This window comes from Pan troglodytes, chromosome 1 (assembly GCF_028858775.2).
Source record: "Pan troglodytes isolate AG18354 chromosome 1, NHGRI_mPanTro3-v2.0_pri, whole genome shotgun sequence".
In the NCBI taxonomy this organism is placed as follows: Eukaryota; Metazoa; Chordata; class Mammalia; order Primates; family Hominidae; genus Pan; species Pan troglodytes.
This window is the reverse complement of record NC_072398.2, coordinates 46,439,615-46,454,743: the sequence shown is the minus strand read 5'-3', so window position 1 is coordinate 46,454,743 and position 15,129 is coordinate 46,439,615. Positions and strand designations below refer to the sequence as shown.

The 15,129-nt window shown below is 53.4% G+C and overlaps 1 protein-coding gene across 4 annotated transcripts in view; it reads right to left on the bottom strand.

Annotated features, from left to right (window-relative positions):
* The window catches only part of SYT2 (synaptotagmin 2), a 115,373-nt gene that overhangs the window by 47,382 nt on the left and 52,862 nt on the right, over window positions 1–15,129 (bottom strand). The window contains exon 1 of one of the 4 annotated variants that reach the window (XM_009440796.5): window positions 46–279. The exons of 2 other annotated variants lie outside the window; for them this stretch is intronic. The gene's annotated coding sequence lies outside the window, so the exon portion shown is untranslated. Of the gene's footprint in view, window positions 1–45; window positions 280–15,129 lie in introns of those variants that run through there. One more of the 4 variants, XM_016935927.4, reaches the window with a different exon arrangement.

Here is a 15,129-nt window from a genome sequence, read left to right as displayed (position 1 = left end):
TACTGGCTGCCCTCGTGGGGTGCCCCGCCTGGGGTTCCCTCTTACCCTGGGACGTTCCGGGCGCGTTCAGCCTGATCTGGTGGAGAGGGCGGGGGCGGGGACGGCTGGGGTCCCGAAGTCCAGGTCCCTCTTCCCACTTCCCCGCCGGCCCTGCCGCTGCGGCCCTCGCTCCCGCGCTCGCTCGCTCTCGAGTCTCTCCCTCTCTCTCTTCTCTTCCTCTCTCTCTCTCTCTCTCTGCAGTAGTAACAACCTGATCCCGCTTCCCCCGCCCGCCTATTGAGATGCTCCTCACATTCGCCTGCACACAGCGCGTGCGGCCCCTCCGAGGGCGATCCCCGCAAACCGCGACGCAGGGCCCCCGCCCCAGGCAATCCCCGCTGCTGGGGAGGCTGCCTCCGCGCGCCCACGCCCCCCTTCTCCAGTCCTGCCAGCGGAGGGGGAAACGGACGACAGGAGAAGGGGAGGTGTGTGCGGGAGGGACTAGGCTGGGGGAGAGGGGTTTAAACTGGCGCGGTCCTACGGAAGTTTGAGGAGGGCGGGGCCGGCTCTGAGCCCCCGGAGCCCTACGGGACTCCCCCGATTCTGCCGAGGAGTCCCCGCCAGCTCCGTGCACTCCTGCAACACTCCCCACCCCACCCGCCAGCTCCGAGTTTACAGCCTCTCGGTTCCGGGGATTAGCTGGGGGAGGGGACCCCCTGGCTGTAGGGAATGGCATGCGGGAGATACGGATGAAGGTTTTCCTGAGTCAAGGGAGAGAAGGGAGGGAGAAGAGAGATGGAACAAAAGGCAGATGCTGGAGGGGAAGGGGAGCTGGGGAGTTCGCCCCGAGGGCTCCGGCAGCCCGCGGTCCCCACCCTCAGTCTGTCCTGGAGGGTGAGGTAAAGGCTGGTGCCAGGGCTCTTCACGGGCCACTTGGGGAGGGGAGAAAGGGCGATGGAGGGGTACGGGTGTGGGGGAGAGGAGGAAGAGCGTCTGCTGGCACAGGACCCTCTGCCTGTTCCCAGATAGGAACCCAGCAGAAGGGCTCTGCCACGGACCCGACACCTCCCACCTCCACAACTCTGCTTTCTCCCACTTGGGAAAAGCGAGGCTGACACCCACGGTGAGCACCAGGAGGGGCAGGGAGGACCGAGAGCCTGGGCAGCACTCCTGTGCCTCAGTCTCACCCTTGGGCCTCACCCTCAACCCCCAACCTCACCCGATAAGACCTCGGGGCCCCAGCTCTCCAGGTGGAATTTCTGCTGCTGTCCGGCCATTAACCACCCCTGACCTTCCCAGCTCCACCCCGTCCTCGCCCTCTCCCCTCAGCCTCTCCTTCACCCTCCATGCAGCTGCTTTCTGTTTGCCTTCTGCTCTGCACACTCAGGACCAGGACTCGAGTTTGGTGTTTGACCCAGGAAGTGACATTCCTCATCCCCCAACCCACACACACAAAAATCCTGTGTGCATGTGTGTTGGGGGGGGCAGTCACTCAGGGCTTTCCAGGGCTTCTCATCCCCACAGAGTCTGGGGAACTGGGAAATTCCCAATACCCGCAGTGAATCCCCCTTCCTCCCCTCCTCCAGGCATCCCCTGCCCCAGGACATAGACCTCACTCCCGAAGCCGGGGACTGAAGTGCTGCAGCACCCGCTGCTCCTGGCCGGGCTGGAGCCTCTCTTCAGAACGGCAGCAGCTCGCTTGTCACAGACCCTGGACTGCAGAAAAGCTGATTCAGGGATTTCCGGGCTGCTCGTCCTGTGGGGGGAGTGTGCATCTGCATACCTGGGTGTTGGGAAGGGTGTGTGAGTGTGTTCATGTGTGGGCTGGGGGAGAGGACCCATGCCTGAGCCCCTCTAGTCAGGTCTGCTGACCCCTCACTGTTCTTCAGATGGAAAGGGGGACCTGGGGTAAAGGGCTCAAGGTCAGATGCTCAGCAGGAGGGCACCAGGGGTTTCCCCCCACTCTGCTACACTCCCGTAACCTACCCCCACCTCGTCATCCCACACTGAGGAGGGGACCTGTCACCTGAGATAGGTGTGCGGGCTGAAGAGCAGTACCTGCTGCTCCTCTTCCGTTTCTCCCTGGGGAGAGAAGTGCTTCTGTTTTGAAATCTCCCCCAAACCTTCTTTTGCTAGGAGGAGGGAGGATGGGACTCAAATTTCATTCAGCAGGCTGGATTCAGGTTTGACTTTGGGGTTTCCTGATGCTAAGGGTCTGGGGCAGCATCCCTGCTTGACAGGGAAAGCTTATGCCTTCACGATTGGAATGTAGTGCTGCTTAGATGAAAAGGGATGGATGAAATGACCCCCATGGTTCCTTCTGATAAAATGGACCAAGAGACGCCTGAGCCTTATGCAAAGCTGCCTCCAGTAAAATAAAGTCTAATTACAGAAAATAAAGCACTTCTGTAAGGTTATGTCTGCTCCTTCTGAAAATACTGTGTCTATGCTGCCTCCAATGTGCCCTTTCCCCTCTTGGGCGGAAGTGGAATTCTGATGGCATGTGGAAGGATCAGGTGACATTTGCACAGGCAGCGGCTGGGCCAAAATGGGGGAGGATGGGAACACGGTGGGTCTCTGGAGAAAACACAGCTGTGCTTCACTCAGAGCCCCCTCAGGCCCCAGAGAACCCTTCCCCTGATAGGGATGACAATGACAGCCTGACAGTCTTAATTTCACTTGATTCTTATCAACTTTCCCAGGAGGCAGCAGGGCGAGGAAGGGATAATTCTTCACTCCACTGAGGCACAGGGAGCCCCCAAAGGGTGGATGACTCACCCAAGGTCCTGAGGTAGGTTAGGGCATGGAGCTGGGTCTTGTGAGTCTACATGGGCTGGGTGCATATCTGGAGCTCCGCCCTCCTCCCCAGGTGCTCCTTAGGTCCTGACTGTCCATCCTACCCTGTCCTCTCCTTTCAGGCTTCATGCAGCAGCATCTCTAGATGCAGCCCTTACCCACCTTCCAGCTTCACCTGGCACTGCCCACTCCCTCACTGTCTCCTTGCAGGGCCCAAAGGGCCATGCTCCTTCCTGCTGCAGAGCATTTGTACATGTTGTCCTCCACACCCCACTGCACCAGGCCAACCCCCTCCATCCTGCCAGTCCCAGTTCCCTGACCCCTCTCCCTGTGTGCCCTGTGCTTCTCCTCTGCAGCCCTCATCACGCTTATCCTTCCTTGTTCTAGTCTTCCCACAACACTAGACTGTAAGCTCCAGGAGGGCAAGGACCCCTGCTCACCGAGCCTACTGGCCCGGAGTAGGCACTCAGTAAACACCTCAAATCCTGCATCCTCAAATCCTCATGCTGCCTCTGTATGCTGTATGACTACAGGCAAATTGCATAACTTCTCTACGCCTCAACTTTCTCACCTGCGACATGGGGATTTTGATTATAAAACAGACTTTTTGTAAAGATTAACGGGATAATGTATATAGAGAGACTAGCGCAGTGCCATTCTTGGCATAGCAGTGTTGGCCTTGCTGGGGAAGACAGAGGGCTGAAGGAATAAGGGAAGGAGCATCTTACTCCACCCTCAGCCTTCTCCCCCAGGGTTCTAACTATCCCTCCCCTTCCTGACCCGCAACTCTCTCTCCTCCGCAGCCCCACCTCACTTAGTGGCTCCTGAAATCCTAACTTCTCCCTCTAGGCTTCCTGGACAAGGTGGACAGCAGCTGAAGCCAGCTCATCCCCACTGAGGCTTTGCCTCTCCAGGTCTGCCGCCCAAGCACAGGATTCTCTGCACTGTCCCTGCATTGGCCTCAAGTGTCAGTACAAACCCCAGGCCTGGAGCTGTGGTACAGGCATTGGCAGAGCCATGGTGGCCAGGGCAGGGTTGGGGAGACCTTACCCTCCTTCATGATCTCTATCAGCATCCTCCCCAAAGTCACCTCCAAATAAGTCCACAGACTAAAATAAAGGCCCCTTACCTCCCTTCCAATGAGATGGCAACTCCTAAGTCCCTCCTCTACAGAAACGCTGGAGCTGTCCTGGAACTCTGGGCTCTAAGCTAGCCCTGCAGGATCAGGCTCCTGTTGCCCATATGTTTCCAGGGCCCATAGAGGGAAGGGTCATGTTAGGAAGAGGTGCCTCAAAGAGTACTTTTGCAGTCTCCTGGGCCAGCTTTCTGTGGCTGTTCAGGTGTCCTCCTTTCTCTCTGAGCGATCTAGGCCTTAGTGAAGGCTGCTGCTTGGGAGGCTTCCCCCCCAGCCGTACTCCATGAGCACCCCCAACAGCTGAACCCTGCAACAGTAGCTGAGGCTACCTGCCTGGGCAGTGTGGAGGCAGCCTTGCTGGAAACCCCACCCCTGCCCCCAGGCCCTAGCTGAATGAGGAGTGAAGGAGAAAGAGGGGAAGGGAGAGAAGAGGATGCTTGAGAAGCTGATGTAGTTCTTCACCTTGACCGAGTTCCCTCCCCACTTCAGACCTGTCCAAACAAAATAAGGGCTCTCAGTTATTCCCTTCCAGAAACGCAGCAACTAGATTGCTGCAGAGCCTCTAAATCCTGCAGTCACTACCACGACCATCACTAGTGCTAAGAGAGACCCTCTCCCTGCTCCTCCTCCCCCCTCCTCCCTCCCTCTCCAAATCACTGAGCCATGGGAGCAGCAGCTCTTAGTGCTTGTATAGAGCCATAAGACATAGAATCATTGGATCTCACAGTAATTCTGAGCATTAGCATGGATACCACGATGGTTCAAACACAGGCTCCGAAGCCAGTGGTGGGAGTAGAATCCTGGTTCTGCCACTTAGCAGCTGTGTGACCTTGGTCAAGGCACTTCACACCCTATGTCTCATCCATAAAATGGAACAGAAACAGTATTTACCTCATGCAATCATTGTGAATATTGCATGAGTTAATACATGTAAAAAACTTAGAACATCATCTGGACATAATAAGGGCACAGTAAATGTTAGCTGTTTTGTTTGTTTGCTTATTTGTTTTGAGGCAGAGTCTCGCTCTGTTGCTAGAGTGCAGAGGTGTGATCTCGGCTCACCGCAACCTCCGCCTCCCAGGTTCAAGAGATTCTCATGCCTCAGCCTCCCAAGTAGTTGGGACTACAGGCATGCACCACCATGCCTGGCTAATTTTTGTATTTTTTACTAGAGATGGGATTTCACCATGTTGGCCAGGCTGGTCTCGAACTCCTGACCTCAAGCGATCTGCCCACCTTGGCCTTTCAAAGTGCTGGGATTACAGGTGTGAGCCTGTAATTTACATTATCTCTGCTTTGCAGGTGAGGAAACTAATAAAAAATACATACTGGTTATTTAGTGCCTGCTATGTACCAGGCAGTTTATATATGTTGCGTGGGGCAAGGCATCCAGGATGGGTTGCAGCTGAGACTGAGATGCATACCTCAAACCCAAGGCGTCTGCTGGCATCCGTCTTCTGGAGTATGGATTTGCATCCACTGGGTTACCTGGGGGCTAAAGAGGAGTTCCCTGGGGGAAAAACTTGAACTGTGTTCACAGTCAGGCTCCAGACATATAGAGAGGTTTTTGGCAGTTGTTGAGTAGGGGTTATTGCCAAAAAGAAAGAATTAAGCTGACAAAACAAGCAAGTCTGCACAACAGGGCTTGAGGTCAGACAGAGAGACCCTCCAGCTTGGGCAGAGTGGCTGGCTCTTGACCTTGTCTGACCCAGTGATCCTCGGAAGAGGAGTGGCTGTGTGTAGAATGAAAGAGCTGTCTCAAGAGCAAGCTCACTAAATCTAACACTTCAAGGCCCAAGCAACCTGCTGTGAGACTCTGCCCCTCCAATGATCACATCACCTAGGGAGGGACTGTTCTCACTCTCTCTTTGAAAGAAGCTGCTGAGCAGCTAAGGCTGCAGAAGATTGAAAGCCTTGACAGACAGGCACATCAGCAGGAGGAGCAGGGCCCAGGCATCAGAGGCCATGCAGCAGCTTTGGACAGTGGTGGTGCTGGAGGAACTAGAGACACTGAAACCAGCATCAAGTGGCAGCCCAGACAGTATGAGCATGTGTACATGAGCTTTAGGGGTCTCCCAGATCATATGCTGGGATGAAGCAGATCTGGGGGAGGCAAGATTTCCTGCAAGAGCAAGTAGGTGCCTGGAGTTAATGAGATTCAAGTATTGAGATGATGATATTGATGAGGCTGACAGCAATGGTGATAGGAAGCACGCATTCATGCTTACTATGTGCCAGGTACTATTTTAAGGGTCTCACATGAATTTATTTACTTCATACTTACAAAAACACTAGGAGAGAGGATTATTCTTATTTCTATTTTCAAGATGGGAAAACTGAGGTAAAGAGAGGTGAAATAACTTGTCCAAGGTCACACAGTTAGAAAAGGGAAGATGCAGGATCTGAACTTCATCATCGCCTCCTGAGGCCGCACTCCAAACCCCTGTGCCATATGCCTTGCCAATTGATACAGGTGCCTCCTTCCTCAGTCATAAACTGAACAGCATTGTAGAAACTTGGATCCTACCTCATCCCTGTAACTACTTTATGAAACTGGTGTTTGTCCCCATTTCACAGCTGGGAAAACTGAGGCCCCCAAAATGCAAATGACTTGCCCAAGTCTGCATAGCTGGGAAGTGCCAGAGCCAGTATTCAAGCACTGGTCTGTGGAGGCGCTAAAACCCATCCACCTTCTGGGGAGTGATGTGACTTGCCCAAGACCGCACAGCCAACTTCAGTCTCCCAGGCTGCTGTCAATCCAGCTCCAGTCTTCCCTGCACTAAAGTACAGATCTTCTCCATCCCCTCCGTAAGGGCTTTTCCCGGACATGGGGAGCGATTCCAAGTTCTCTCTAGACTCGAGCCAGACATGTAGGCCATCTAAGAACAGATGTTTGGCAGAGGGCCCCGGAAGAGGAAAAGGGAATTGGGGCTGGGCTCAGAGGATCTTCCCAGAGAATCCAAGAAGCCCAAATAATCAACTCCCCTGTCCGCGGGTATGTCAACTGCAGCCTGAGGAACTCTACCTGAGTGAGCCCCGCGTTCCAGGTACTCCTGTCCACCTGTGAGCCGGGGTGTCCAGCCTGCCTGAGAGGACCCCAGAAAGGGTCATGTGCTTGCACGCAGTGACACTTCCATTGCCACCTACTGGTTGGGCACATATATAAGGGGCATAGCCTACATGTACGTCTCTTCCAGAGTAGCTGGGTCTTTGGGGTCTGCCAAACATTTGTTTCATATGCTTTTTTTTTTTTTTTTTTGAGACATAGTTTCGCTCTGTCACCCAGGCTGGAGTGCAATGGCACAATCTCAGCTCACTGCAACCCCTGCCTCCCGGGTTCAAGCTATTCTCCTGCCTCAGCCTCCTGAGTAGCTGGGATTTCAGGCACACACCACCACACCTGGCTATGATATGTTTTTATTGAATACATACTATGTGCCCTGCACTCTGCCTGGCCCTGGGATAGAGTGCTCTGGGACACAATCCCTGCCCACAAGAGTTTGGAAGTTTGCTGGGGGAGACAGGCACGTAGGCAGATAACAGTGCAGCACGGGGAAAACAGCAGCTGTGCACAAAAGACCGTGGAGCCGGAGCCCTTGGAGCCTCCATGGGGGTTAAGATGAAGGAACAGCCAGAGAAGATGGCTTCTGAGTGGCTCTTGAAGTACACTTCTGATCTGATCCCAAGGAAAGGCGGGTGTTTCAGGCAAAGGCAATAGCGAGTGCTCCAGCGTGGAAGGAGGAGGACGCTGGGCATGCCGCCTGGAGGCACTGGGCAGAGTGGGAAGAAGGGGCCGGGAGTGGGGTGGGAGGGGCATTGGAGCCTGGATGTGAAGGGCCTTGCAAGCCGGGCTAAGGGTGTGGGGCTTCTGCCCACACAGGCAACGGGCACAGCGGAAGGCTTGAAGCAGGGAGCTGGCAGGAGGCAATGAGAAGAGGGAGTGTTGCGGCAGGTCAAGGGAAAGCCAATACCAGTCTACACCATGGAGGAGCCATGGGAGTGGGAAGGAAGGGATGGATTTGCTCATCTACATGCAAGACTGCACACCGGGTAGCTAACTGGGGGTCGGGGTGAGGAAAAGAGAGGAGTCCAGGATGACTTCTGGATCTCTGGCATGTGAAACGGGAAGGATAGGGATGTCAGTCACCAAGACAGGACGCACAGGGGTGGGTGGGAGTGGGGAGTTCAGCCTGGGACACGATCAGTTTGGGAGCCTGTGCCATATCCAGGAGGAAATGTCCAGGAGGCCCCTAGAAATATGGGCCTGGAGTTCAGAAAGGAGGTTGGGCAGAAGACATGGAATTCATTGACTCATAAATTATACAGGAAAACTTGCTCTGAAGATATTAAGAACCTCACACATGGCAGTGACTAGATTTGATTCCAGACTATTGGACTCAAATGCTGGTTCATTCTTTCCACCTCGGCACATTCCTATCTATCAATAGTTATTACCTCACAGCTAAGAAGCTACAAAAGGCTCCTAAACAATCTTTCTTTTTCCTAAAGCCTTCAGGTATAAGTTTCCATGCAGATATTATTCTACCCAGTTTACAGAATTAGAAAGCTGAAGAATATGTTTAAATAAGTCACACAGAGGCCAGGCGTGGTGGCTCACGCCTGTAATCCCAGCACCTTGGGAGGCTGAGGCAGGCAGATCACGAGGTCAAGAGATCGAGACCATCCTGCAAACATGGTGAAGCCCCGTCTCTACTGAAAATACAAAAATTAGCTGGGCATGGTGGTGTGCACCTGTAGTCCCAGCTACTCAGGAGGCTGAGGCAGGAGAATCGCTTGAACCCGGGAGGCGGAGGTTGCAGTGAGCCGAGATCCCGCCCCTATACTCCAGCCTGGTGACAGAGTGAGACTCCGTCTAAGTAAGTCACACAGCAAGTCTGAAATGGTGCCTATCGCAGCCAATCATTCAACTATCTCTGGGAGAGTTGTTCCCTCTGCAGAGAGTTGGTGGTGGCTGATGCCAGTGGAAGGGGCCCGAGGAGCCGTGTGTGCATCTGTTGAGGGAACAGCCATCGTCCCTTTGCCTTGGGTGAGTGGCATCTGAGGATGGCTCCCTGGGGAGAAATAAACATATGTCAAGTGTTGTGGTGATGGCAGAAGAGGAACTCCTGGGGTCATGCATGGATCTGGGTTGGGGGTGACAAGGAGGGGTCAGTGGGTTCAGCCTCTGTCTTCACTGTTCTTCATCTCTCAGCTCCTCCTTTGAATTTGGGCACCTGCCTTTCTGCAGGAGGCCTGTCTCAGATCAACTTCAGTGCACCAATGTGTCTTCCCTACCTCCTGCATCCTTGACAGCAATAGAGTTAGTGCATGGTGACAGGAGCCAGTCCCCTGTGATGCAATGGCTGGAACCTGGGGACCAAAGCAGGAGGCAGCTTGCTGCTGGGCCCTCTCAACTTCTCTGCCCAGCAGAGTCACTTGAGGAGCTTAAAGGAAAGGTGCCCAGCCCCATCTCCCAGAGACTCCCTCAGCTATCCTGGGAGGGGGCCGGGCATCAGTCATTCTCCATGTAGCCAAGGGTGAGAGGACTGCTTCGGTGGAAAGACCCTGGCTTCAAAATCAGACCCAGAAACGTGGCTCTGCCTTGTGCTAACTGTGTGACTTGGATTAATTACTTAAACTCTCTGAGCTCCAGATGAGCTCCAGTTTCGTTTTCTCAAGGAACATTCATCACCAATTCACCTAAGATAACCCATTTAAAGCACAGTGCCTAGAGCCTGAGTTGGCCTTTGATGCATATCATTTTCCTTCCCACCACCCACCACCCCTTAGAGTTTGGATTTCCTCCTAACCTAGCCTTGCCTGCAAGTCCCCCAGCTCTGCATCCCATGGAAAGAATGCCCCTCCCTGATGGTGTAAGTTTTTCCTTGTCCTTTTGCATGAGCGGCTTGACATCTCAATGCCACTATTTTCATAGAAAATCTCAATTGTCACTCTCTTCCAGCTGCACCCAGACAAAAGGCCCTTCTCCAAATGGCCCCACCTGATCACTCCAACTCTCATGCCTCTGTCCCCAACACGGACCCCCCCTGAACCGTCCAGCCCATCTGCATCCTCATATCCCTGCATAGATTCACACTTAGATATATAGATCACACGCTTACCTAGAGCACCTTTAGTTCTCCATCTCCTCACTCATCACCTCAGTTCTGACTGACTTGTCCTCACAGACACACAGCTCAGCATGTCACTATGCACTGGCTGGTACTGTTCTCCAGTCACTTGGCTTGTACTACCACAGGGGACTGGTCCCATACCTTGGCCGTTACCCCCACCCCCACCCAAAGCATCTAGCACAGTCTGGGCCCATAGTAGATGCTTGCCTTAACTGCTGACCTCGGATGGGGGTCAGAAATAGACCAGAACCTGTATGCCCAAAGACCATCCCCAGAGATTGGGAATAGGGAACGGCGGTATCTCCAAGCCCACTCCCCACAAACACTGGCCTCATTTTCCAGACAGGGAAACAGAGACTGGGCGCTGGAGTCCCATGATGGAGGCAAGGTACCGCTGCATGCTTCTCTAGGGGAGCTATGCTGTGTGACTACATCACCACAACCCGCTGGACCTCTGTGGGTCACCACAGTGATTTCTGCACCTCTTCTTTTCTTTCCTTGAAGAGGAGGTCCTGGTCAAGGAGGCTGGGAGCCTGGGTTCTGGGTCTGTCCCTAGAACTAACTTGCTGTGTGACCTTGACTAAGTTATCCTCTCTCTGGAGTGACATCCCTGGGGCCTGGAAAACTTATGTCTTGATCAGAAGGGTCAATGAGAGATGCAAAGTCTGAAGGTGGCCACTGGGGCTTCAAGGGCCCTGGCAGCCTGCTTTCAGCCAGCCCTCCTCCCCAGGTCCCTCTACCCCTCCCACTCTAGGCCCCAAAAAGAGGAAATTAATTGAGTGTTCAGGTCTCTTCCCTTGCCCAGCCACAGCTGAGCTTACTGGGGAAATTAGGGTGACATTGGTGCAAATAATTGAGTGTCTTTCCCCAAACGGTCTTCAGGCCCCATTGCTTTAGCTGCTGCTTAAATGGATGAGCTAATTAACTTAACTAATTGCTCCCGAGGACTAATATTTTCAGTCACGTGACCCAAGAAGGCACATTCTCCACTGCAACTCTGCTGCCCACACTCCCTGGCAGACCCACTTTCTGAGCCTGCGATAGCTGCTTCCACTTGCAGCACCTACACTTAGGCCAGCCCTGTTTCTTCGAAGGCACCAGAACGCCTTCCTCCAGCCTCTCTGCCCAAGTGCAAAACCTGACTCCAGACTCACTCCTGCCAATTCATTCATCCATTCAACAATCTTTTGTTAATTGCCTACTTCATGTGTCAAATGCTATTCTCAGCATCGGGGAGTTAATGATGAGCAAAAGCAGACAAGGTTGTGCCCTCATGGGGAGTTCATCCTACTTGGAGAGGTGACACTGATCATTGACCCCTGCCCCCGCCCAACACACACACACATCAGATCTGTGCTACAACCAGCACTATGGAGTGTGGGACGGTGCTCTATAATAGACAGACTCAGATCTCTCAGGGAGCTCAAAGACAGCTTCCTGGAGGAAGTGGCCCTTGAACTGAGGCTTGAAGGCTGGGCCAAAATTAACTAGGCAGTGAGGTGGGAAGTGTATTCCAGGCAGAATTACCAGCTTCTGCGTAATCCAGGTGAGAGATGCTAATGGCTGGCCCAGGCTGCTAGAGATGAAGAGAGGTTGAATGTTCAAGAAAGAAGAGAAAAAGGTGACTGGCTTTGGTATTGGGTTGGGGGAGAGGATAAAGGGGCACTAAAAGCAACTCCGAAGCTCCTGGCTTGTACTATGGGCCAAATGGGGGTGTCACTCACTGGGATATAATTTCCTAGAGTCAGACCAGGTGTGAACAAAAGGGTAAGAGAATGAGTTGGGTGTTGAGATGCCTTAGAGGTGTCAAAGTGGAGTCGCTGAACATGCAGATAGGTGAGCAAGTGGGCTTAGAGGAGGGGTCTGGGCTGAAGATTCACATTTGTGAGTTATCTGCTTGGAGAAGGAGGTTGAAGCTGAAGGGTATGGCCATTTCGGACAGCAGGAGATGCGAGCCCAGGACAGGCCTTGAGGAAGCCCAGAATTATTCACTACAGGCTCATCCCTAGCAGACTTGAAACATACCTCATTTTTACAATGTCATTTTGTTCTGGGTTGTTGTTGTTTTTTTAAATCTCAGAGTCCTTTAAGTTCTTCCATTTTCTTTATCTACTGTTGAGCCAACAGCTGATCAAGTGTCTGAGAGTCTTCAGGGACAAGGGGACACTACCATTAATTCAGGCACAAGGGAACACCACCGTTTACGCACTGGGCTGGGTCTTTATGTGCCCAACCTACGTGACCCTTGCAGGAGAGGTGTTCCTATCCTTGTTTTCCAGAACAGGACACTGGGGCTCAGAGAAGTTAAACAATGTCCCTAGGGTCCTGCAGTGAGTGGCAGGGGTTGCACAATCCTGCTTGATGTGTTCTCACTTCCAGATGCTGTCTCTCCAAAAGAAATGGGCATGTGCCTGCGAGGCTGAGGGAGGGTCTGAGGGACAACAGGAGTGCCAGTCACCTTTCATCTGTGTCATGGGTAGCAAAGACCAGAAGATGTGGATCTCTGATGTCCTCCCACTGGTCCAGGGCTGCACTGTGATGCTGGCAGGGGGAACACAGGGAAGGGTGATCATGCGCAAGTTGACCATGGAGCGAGTGGGCCTGCTTGGGGCAGAAAGTGCTGGGCCAGATAGGAGAGGGGGGCTTCCCTGTCTGAGCAGCAACAGGTGTGACCCCAGGCCAAGAAATAAGGACCAGAAAGTGTGGCTTATTGTGTGCACAGAGGAGGGGGTGAACAGCAGGCCATGCCTGTAAGACAGGGGGTGAAGAGTGAGCATGCAGCACTGGTGGGAAAGCGGGCTTTGGAACACACACACACACACACGTGCACATATGCACACTTGCATGCATGCACACAGGCACAAACGCTCACATGCTCCAATCAGAACAGTCAGTCATGGAGCATCAGCCTGGTCAGGGCAACCCAGAGGCTGAACTCTGGGGTCCCCTGCTGGTCATTGCTGTTGGACTCCAAGGTAAATAGAAATTTCCCGAGACTCCAGATCCTCGGCCCCTGAGGGCTTCGGCTCCCCTATCTTCTTGATTTTAGACTCAGAGCAGGAGTGGTGCAAGCCTCTGGGCATTTAGCCCAGGGCCCTGTGAGCCTGAAACTTGGAGCCAAGAATGGTAGAGTGCAAAGACCAAGGGATCAGGAGCCAGACAGACCTGGGTTCAAGTCCCAACTGCTGCTTCCCAAGCGGACAGCCTTAGGGAAGTGTCTTTAACCTCTCTAAGGCTCATTGTGTCATCTATAAAAGCAGGAAATAATGCCTTTTTTGGCAAGGATGGTGTGAAGCTTAGATGAGCTGGACCACATGTTAACTTTGACATACCACACATATGTGGAGGGCCCAACCTCGTGCCACAGCCATGACATAGGTAAGTTTCCTTTGTGTTTTCACTTAGCTATCCCCAGCCCAACCTCCTGCTTCATGCAGGAATTCCCTAACCAGCCTCTGCTAGAACATTCCAGCAACAGGCAACCCACCACATTACGCTCTTCCCACTGTTTGGACATCTTTAAGAGTTACAGTGGACTTCCTATCTTGAACTAAAATCTCTCTCCCTGTGGCTTCCACTGCCAGACAGAGTCCAGCCCTTCAGAATACAGGACCACTCTCCAGCTCTCTGGAAGCAGCCACCATGGCTTCCCTGGGTGCCTTTGTCTAATCCAAACTGATCTTTCCACTCTTGTTCCAGTGTTTTCCATTGCCTCTGCCCTGCTGGCCAAATTCTTCCGGGCACAGCTCATTTTTGGGTATGTCCTTTTTAAAATGGGATGTCCAGAGAAGCACAGCACACCCTACATAAGAGCCAACTGTCCAAATTCCAGGTCAGACTGAGGCTGGGCCAACCTCATCATGGTCATGACACAGAAGCCTTTTCATCAGGTCCAGTCTCTGGCACAGCCAGTCCAAGCACACCCACACAAGAGCCACGTTCACCACGGTCTTTAGAGCAACCCACCAGAAGAGTCTCAAGGGCACCCTTTAGAAGAGATGCCCAAGACCCAAAGTGGGCCTCTTTCTCCACCTACGATTCTCTCTTCTCCCAGTGAGATCTGAAGTCCATTTCCCTGGGAGGTGGGGTCAGGACCCTGGACAGAAGCTGCTCCTGGCTTCTTAGGCATTTGAAGGGAAGGCATGCAGTGACTGGGGGCTACCACAAGGCTCTGGGAGAAGTCAGGGAGGGAGCAGTCAGACAGCTCTGTGAGCGGGAAAATGTTGGTGTGGCGGTCACTGCATTTCCCCTCTCCTCCCTCACACTGGAGAGCTGTGAGATCGCCTTAGGGACCCTGGCTCCTGGGGTGAGAGATGTAAAGGACCCCCTTTTCTTGGCCTCCCCCTTCCCCTGGTGTCAGTTTCTGGGTCCAGAAACTGAGTGCAGTCAGCACAGACAACAGCCCTGGGATCCCCTCACTGTCCTTGACAAGCACTGGAAGCCAGCAGGTGGGTAGAGGGCTCCTGGAGGGTGAAAGCAGAGGGCTACAGTGGGGTCAGGGCCCTGCGGAGAGCTCAGGGTATGTTTGGTGGGGACGTAATGCTGATCCTGCATCTCCTCTTTGACTGCCTTGAATAGCTAATCAATGAATTCATTACTCAATCAGCAGGAAGTCACCAGCCCCTTCCTGGGGACCCTCTCACTTGGGTTCACTCAGCATGTTTCAAAGCACTTTCTGTGCCACCTCTGGGCCCACGCTGTAGGATCAGCTCTGCCCAGAGCTCACCGAGTGACCTTGGGCAAGTCACCTTTCCTCTCTGGGTCTCAGCTTCCTTATTAATAAACTAAAAGGATTGGACTAGATGATCTCTTAGGGTCCTTTCGGCTCTGATATTCCATGGCTCTGTGAGCTGGGAGACTGCAGGTGGGTGGATGACAAAGCTGACTGGCCCCTTTTTTGGAAAGAAAAAGGAAAAAATGACGAGGGCATCTGCACTGGATGGTGCCAGGAGTGGGACTGTGCAGGTTTCAGCTAAAAGTGCCGTGGATGGTGGCAATAACCAGAGCGTGCGGCAAGGGCAGTAGAGGCAGCAGAGCCACAGACCAGGAAGCCAGCCAGGCCTAGCCACCGTGTCCCCTCCCTGG